Below are 8060 nucleotides of genomic sequence, written 5' to 3'. Positions count from 1 at the left end.
TGTAGAACAAATATCCAAAAGACTGCTTTGGGTAACCAATGAAAACACATTTCTCACTTCTAGCTGCTAGCTTGTCGTGAGTCTCTCGTCTTACGAAAGCTTCACAACCCCAGACTTTAATATGTGCCAACGAGGGAACTTTCCCCGTCCATATTTCGTGAGGTGTTTTGGCAACCTTCTTTGTAGGGACAAGATTGAGGATGTGGGCGGCTGTCTCTAAGGCATACCCCCAGAAGTGAATAGGAAGCGAAGCACGACTCATCATAGAACGAACCATGTCTAACAAGGTCCGATTACGCCTCTCAGCTACACCATTTAATTGTGGTGTCCTAGGAGGAGTCAATTGTGAGACTATCCCACATTCTTTCAGATAGTCGTTAAACTCGATACTAAGATACTCCCCGCCTCTGTCGGATCTAAGTATCTTTATCTTCCTGCCCAATTGATTTTCGACCTCATGCTTAAACTCTTTGAACTTTTCAAAGGTTTCTGACTTATGCTTGATCAAGTAGATATAACCATATTTGCTATAATCGTCAGTGAAAGTCACATAGAATCGATTAGCATCTCTTGTAGTTGATCTGAAGGGCCCACACACATCTGTGTGTATGAGATCCAACAGACCTTCACCTCTTTCACAAGACCCTGTGAATGGTGATTTTGTCATCTTTCCCAAAAGACAAGATTCACACATATCATCTGATTTTAGGTCAAATGATTCCAACACTCCATCCTTTTGGAGTTGGGCTATGCGTTTCTTGTTAATGTGTCCAAGACGACAATGCCACAAGCATGCCTTGTCTACACTATTAGACAAGTCAATATTAAGTACACTATTTCCTAAGCTATCAACACAAGTCACTGTTTCATACACACCATCACAAGGTAAAACTTCTAACATAAAAACACCATTCTTATAAATAGAAATTGAACCATTCAAATCATTAAAAGAATATTTAAAACCTTGTCTGAACAATGCATGAAATGAAATAATGTTTCTCGTCATCTCAGACGAATAGCAACAATTTATCAAATCTAATCTAACATCATTACTAAGCAAAAGCTGATAAACTCCGATCTTGGTTACTGGTGAAGACTTTTTGTTTCCCATGATCAAGTTTATCCTTCCTCGCTCTATCTCCTCACTTTCCTTTAGCCCCTGCATATCAGAACAGATATGAAAACCACATCCTGTATCAAGGACCCATGAACGAGAAGATAATGAGTTATTAGTAGAAATAGTGTAAATACCTGCCGAAGATGGCTTCACTTTGCCATCCTTGATATCTTGCAGATATTGTGGGCAAGATCTCTTCCAGTGCCCCTTTTGATTGCAGTAAAAGCAAACGGCCTCTTTTGGATCAGAAACATGGGGAGTGGAACCATTGGGCTTAGCCTTTGGGCCATTGCTAGATGACCCAGCTTGAGCCTTGCTCTTCCAGTTTTGCTTGGGAGGACCTTTCCTCTTTTTCCCCTTTCCCTGTCCAATAGCCAAGACAGGGGCACTTGCAGGTGTGGAGGGTATACTTTTACCCTTCATCCCTGCTTCAGCTGTCTGCAACAAGTTGTGCAATTGGGCCAGAGTCTGCTCAGTATTGTTCAAATGGTAAGTTAGAATAAACTGACCATAACAATCAGGTAGTGAGTTCAAGACCATGTTAATGGCCAATTCCTCATCAAAGTGAATGTTGAGCTTGACCAAATGCTCTATGTAGCGTTGCATTCTTTGCACATGTGACACAACCGATTCCCCTTCTTTCATCTTGCAAGCCATGAGTGACTTGACTACTTCAAACTTTTCTTGACGAGCTCGCTTATGGTACTTTTCCATAAGGTCCTTGTTCATCTCGAAAGGCCAGTAGTCCTCATAGTACCTCTGCAGTTCTGGGGACATGGTTGCCACCATGATGCATGCCACTTTGGTAGCATCATCGTAATGTTTCTTGTAGGCAGCATATTCTTCAGGAGTAGCTTCAGACTCATCAAGCTCTTTGAGCTCCTTTTCAAGAACATATTCTTTGTTCTCAAAACGAAGCGCCATCTTGATGTTGCGCATCCAATCGTTATAGTTAGAGCCATCCATAACGACTTTGGAGCAGATATTGAGCAAAGAGAAGTTTTGGTTGGAGGAGGACGAAGCAGAAGTGTTTCCAGGAGTAGACATCTGAAAAGAAAGAAAGTTTTAGTTAGATTTCAAGATACCTTAATAAAATAACCCAAAGATATGATATCAAGGATATGATCCAACTATGAAGATTCACAACTTAGAAATGGGATGTCGAGATCCAAGAGTAAATTTCATAAGGGTAGGTGAATGACGATTCACCAATTCCACCATTAGACGAAACAAACGAAGTGAAATTCCTAATTCATTTGAGATACATTGAAACTATTCAATGGCATGTTTTAATCTCAAATTATGCTCTTCTATTTGTGACTGGGATGCCGAGGATCACAAACAAGATGTGAATAACCATGCAAATGTGCTTGGTAACCTCATTATCTTTATCATTAACTATTGATGTGCTGGTAAACCACACACGCTCCATCAAAATGACAATTATGAGATACCCATTACTACTCTTTATTAGTGCCTTTTAGTGTGCTGGTTAACCACACACGCTCCACTAACGACCAATAAAGCATAATGTGCAATTTCATGGATTAGCATACTTTTCACATTTTTCCTAAAGTAACTAGAGTTGGGATTTTGAAAAATAATGTTCTAGTACTTTCTTTAATAGCATTATACTTTTAATGAGAAGTAGATGTCCTATCAAATCCGTTCTGCTAACGACCTCCACTAATCAAGGGAGCGGTGGGTGAGAGTGGACACCCATTCAACTACCATTTTATAGGCAGTTTCCTTATACCCCCCTTATAGACTAGCTTCGTGAATGAGGCATACTAGCGATTTGACTGACCATATTCTTATACATATATAATATTAAACATTTAATCATATTACATATATAAGGTGTGTTTTAAAATTTTTTAAAACTTCAAGGTTTATATAAATTTCGAAATTCAAACTATTAAATTTAAATTTAAATAAACCAATTAACTAGATTTAATATTTATCTATTAATTAACTTTTAGTCAATTTATTAAATCTTGTAAGGATTATCAAATCAAATTAATCAATTAATTTAATCCTAATCCTTATCCCTCTAAATTTCGAAAAATAGGGTAAGGATAATTATCCAATTAATCTAATCAAGTAACAATTATCCAAAACAAGAAACCCTAAAACAACTAGGCATATTTCGAAATTCCTAAGGGAGGAGGCTAGGGTTTTTTTTAAAACCCTAACCCTAATTTCGATTAGGGTTCTTTGGAGGCTAGGGTTTTCGAAAACCCTTTTAAAAATTTGGCCTTTAGGGTTTAATAGCTATAAACCCTAATTTGCAATTCAACAATTATAGCAATTCAATTTAAAACAAACCAGTCTCTGATACCACTGATGGGTTTTAGATAAAACAAATAAACTAGAAAACAATTCCTAAGTTCACATGCAACCTACTTTGGATCTATGTTTTAACTATTGAACATACAACTTTGAATTGCAAAACAAGAACCCTAGAGGAGGAGGCTATTTTCGAAAATAGTAAACTAGGATTTAGGAGTTACATACCTTTCAATTGTTATAGCAAACAATTGATAATTCCCTTGATCTTGATATTGATCTTCTTGGAAGCTTAGCACCACAAGTGTAATGCCTCTAATGGAATCACACCCAAGAGCTAGCAAGAAAGAAACTAGAGGGAGAGAGGATGGATAGAGTATGCAATTTCGGCCTAGATATCTTCCAAAGAATAGAGTGGCCTAAAATGTGAGCCAGGAGGCTCCTTAAATAGCTGAGGGATCTAGGGTTTAGGGAAAACCCTAATTATCCTTTGCTTAGGGCCTAAGCAAAACTCAAGGGCCTTATCTGGACCCCTTGGACGAAATCTATAGGGTTTCCCCTATGGATTTCGTCCACCTCCTTCCAAGGGGGTTCTAGATCCTTCCACTCAACTATTAGTTAATTGCAAACTAGTCCCTGCACTTTATAATTAATTCTTTTAACCCCAAAATTAATTCTGATTAATTTCTGGCTAACTATTAATTAAACATAATTATTTATAATTAATATATTAATCTTTTAACATATTAATAAATCATTTATATATATTAATTTATTAATCTTATAAATTAATATCTCTCCTTTCATAATTTCCTTGTCCAGTTGCTAGGTTGAGGGCAACCCAAAAGGACTGTGCTGCTATCAATTCAAGTACATACCAATTATAGTTATGGGCTTAGACACCTAATCCAACAAGACAAACTTAGTGTGCATACTTGATGTATGGCATAACTAATGTTTGGACAAACATAGTGTGCATACGTGGTGTATAGCATGACTATTGTTTGGATAAACATAGTGTGCATGCTTGGAGCATGGGATGACTATTGTTTTGATTCAAGTATAAAGTTGATTAGTTGAAACATTATACAATGAATAATGTGTAATCAATATGGTGATAAATAAAAGGTGTTCTATTTATATTCATAAGTTCTGAGACCGTATTGGATTCGATTACTCTTGTGTTTCGCTTTGCATGTTTTGACTTCCAAAATAACTACGTCTTTCTTCCCGAATGACTAAGCTATTCAAACCATCCACAATCGATAATACGTTGGAAGTAGGTATTAAGGCAAGACTGTCATGAATTGGGTTTATAGATGTCTAAGGTGTTGGACATAGCAAGAGTTGCTACAACATTCATGAGTGCTCCTGGAATGAGATTCGAGTATTGGATTCAACCCACGCTCATTTGAATCACTTCATGTATTTTATCACGAGTGAATCATGAGACGATAATATCTTATATTCTTCAAACCTAGAGATATGAGTTGTTGCAGACTATGAGTTGGTTATACATTGATTGCATGAAAACACATTGGTAACTCGATGTTATAAAATGTGCCTTTGTGTATGATTCAACAAGTAGTAGAACAAGCATATGAGTCAAATTTTATCCATTCCTTTTACCCTTGTAGGGATGAAAGCGATATCTATGGGCCCCTCGATGATTTAGTGATACCACCCCTAATTGTTTGGCCAAGCCTGGACTGATTTGATTTGTTCAATTAGTCGGTCGTCATAAATCGGAAATTGGGAAACAACAAATGGACAGAGAGAATGATTATAATCCATGTCGCAGTCCATATGATATCTAGAATGGAGGAATATATGATCCCTTATCTAATGGACGCATCATTGATTTGTTCAGAGTACGGCAGCGACTTTAAGAGCTACGATTGCTAGTCGGGTTTTGGAGTCATGTACAATAATAGTTTTAGACTTATCCAAGTGGGAGACTGTTGGATTAGATGTCTAAGCCCATAACTATTATTGGTATGTATTCGACCCGACTTGGCATGGTCCATTTGGGTTGCATGGCATCGGGACATTTGGATAGACTTTTGTGAGAAAAGGTTAGTTATGATTTATATTAATATATTATAAGTACTAATATATTAATATGAAATCATATTATTTAATTAGTATTGGTCAAGAATTAATTTGGAATTAATTTAGTGATCAAAAGAGGCTAGGTAAATATGGACTCTTTTATACATATGGTGGTCCAAGTTCATGTAGGTTGGGCTAAGCTTTCATGGATAGTCCATGGAGTGTTTAACCCATGGATCCTATGAAATGAAAGGTCATGGGTATTAGGGTTTACATGGATGTAACCCTAATCCTCCATAGTATATAAAGGAGTCCTTGGTTCACAAAATTGGCACAAGTGATACACATGTATGAGGGCTAGCCGATTTGAGCATAAGAACCTTTTCTCTCAAGTTATTCCAAGATGTTGGTGATGTTGTGTAAACCATTTGAGGTGTCACACTTGGGGCACTAGGCTCTTAAGCTCCATGGAATCAAGCTACAACAAAGAGGTATGTCATTCTACTAGATTTTATATTACTTGTACTTCATAATATGCTAGTTAAGATAATACCTTGGAAAATTGATAGTTGCATGTATAATAGAGAAAAACATAGATCCAATGTATTTAGGGTTGCATGTACACCTTAGGAGTGTTAGAATGCTCAAAATGCATCATCAACTTCCATGCAGATCGGCAGGTTATTCTTTTAATATCTGAGGGCAAAGTATTAAGGTTCATTCTTCAGATGGGTTTTTATAGTAGTATAGGTGGTTGGTCTTCGGTGTATGGTGATCCCTCCGTTTCTTTTGCATTTCGGTCAAGATCAACTCGTATGTCGAGCATAAGTGTTCTGCAGCTGATTATGGTCAATGACTTGTTTCCATCAGTCGCATCAAGATAATCAGAGTTGGAAGCGTTTTGTTTGGTCTGTTATTCAATGAGGGTTTGTCATGGTGATGTTTTACATGGGCGGTCTGTCGGGGAGTTAGACCAATATAGATTTCAGGATTGGAGAGGCAGAAGTAGTTCTGCAGCGGCAAAAGGTTCGTTCTTCTTCAGGTTGGAGGTTTCTATTGGGTTCAGTTATCTTGGGGAGATCGTTTTATGTTCTAATTTTTGGTTGCACTTCTCGGGTTGTTTGATATGATCTGAGGGTTGGTAAAGAGCGATTTCGAGGGTGAAATGTAATTTAAGTGGGGGAGAATTGTAACATCCTGTTTCAGGTCGTTTTCATTTCGGAATAGTGATCAAGGATTGGGTATTAGCAAGGTTAGAATCCTTGAAGAAGTTAGTTTTGGGCTCATTGGGAGGTGGATGTTGTATTGGATGATCCGGGTATTCGGTTGTGATTTGGAACAAAAAAGGGTATTTTGGTAATTTATCAGCGGGGCTTTTATGGAAAGGGGATGTTGTTCGGAATACCTTATGGCTGGTATGAGTTGATAATAGTGCAAAGCGTCTCGATACATTTTCATGAATATAGGGATGGTCAAAATCAGAGTTGTATCATGAAAGTTATGGTCTTCGGATAGTTTAGGGTTTGGAGAAAACCCTAGTACGTGGAGCGTACCAAGGAGGTATGCAGGGCGTACCGAGGTGAGGAAGGTTACACAAGGCATAACTGGAGGAACGCGCAACGTAGAGGTAAAGTTCGGTCGGGGTGCGAGACCTCGTACGTTGGGTGTATGAGGAGGTACGCTGGGCGTACGAGGAGCAGGTTGAAAACCTTAATTTTTAGGGTTGTACCCTATATAAGCATCATGTTAGTCCTTTTTCTTCATTTCCAAGCCAGCCTCTATACCCTAGAAACCCTAAATCGACTTTGTTGCCTCTTGAGGGTGTTCTTAAGTTCTTGGAAGGATTTGGTGCTCTTTTATGCTTTTGGGAAGGAAAGAAGAGGAGTTTGAAGTTGCTTGGCTTGGTGGAGTGACCTTAGATCCAGAGGCATCATCTTGTGGGGAAGCCATTTGAGGTATCAAGTTTTAATCTTGTCTTGTGTATGATTAGATCTCCTCATGGCTAGTTTATTGTGATTTTGGCCTTCTTTTTGAGTTAATGGATGAACTAAGTTGTTTAAAGGTTCATCCTTTCAGATCTGAGTTTGTTTTGGTATCTTTGAGCATAAAGATGCAAACTTTATGTGTATTATGGGGTCATGCATGTATTAATTCACATTAAGTCCCTTTCTAGCTTAAGAGTTTTATTTGGTTATATGTGGACGTAAAGTTGGCAACTTTACGTGATATTCCAGCTCAAGGAGGTCAAATATGTGGTTTGGGAAGCCTTGTCTTAATGGATTCAGTGGAAAGGAGGTTTGGGCTAGATAAGGTGAGTACGCTGGGCGTACAAGCAGGTACGCGCAACGTACAAGCCTTCAAGCGAGTACACTACGCGTACATGCTTGTACGCCCCGCGTATTCTGTCTGAGTGGGTTTGCGTAGTTGGGCTATCTTCTTGGGCATGGTTGCTTAGTGCTTTATTGGGCCATCAGAGAATGTGTGTTTTGGTTTAGGGTTAAGTAGTGGGCTTTAGGGTAAGTCCCAAGTAAGGGTTTGGCCCTAATTTGGAAAATTGGGCCATTAGTGGACCTTTGTGGATCTTTTGGTCTTGGGCCTTGGT

Source organism: Lactuca virosa, chromosome 6, assembly GCF_052849685.1.
Source record: "Lactuca virosa cultivar CGN04683 chromosome 6, Lactuca_virosa_CGN04683_v6, whole genome shotgun sequence".
NCBI classification, from domain to species: domain Eukaryota; kingdom Viridiplantae; phylum Streptophyta; class Magnoliopsida; order Asterales; family Asteraceae; genus Lactuca; species Lactuca virosa.
The sequence above is the reverse complement of the archived record's forward strand: the minus strand, read 5'-3'. Positions refer to the sequence as shown.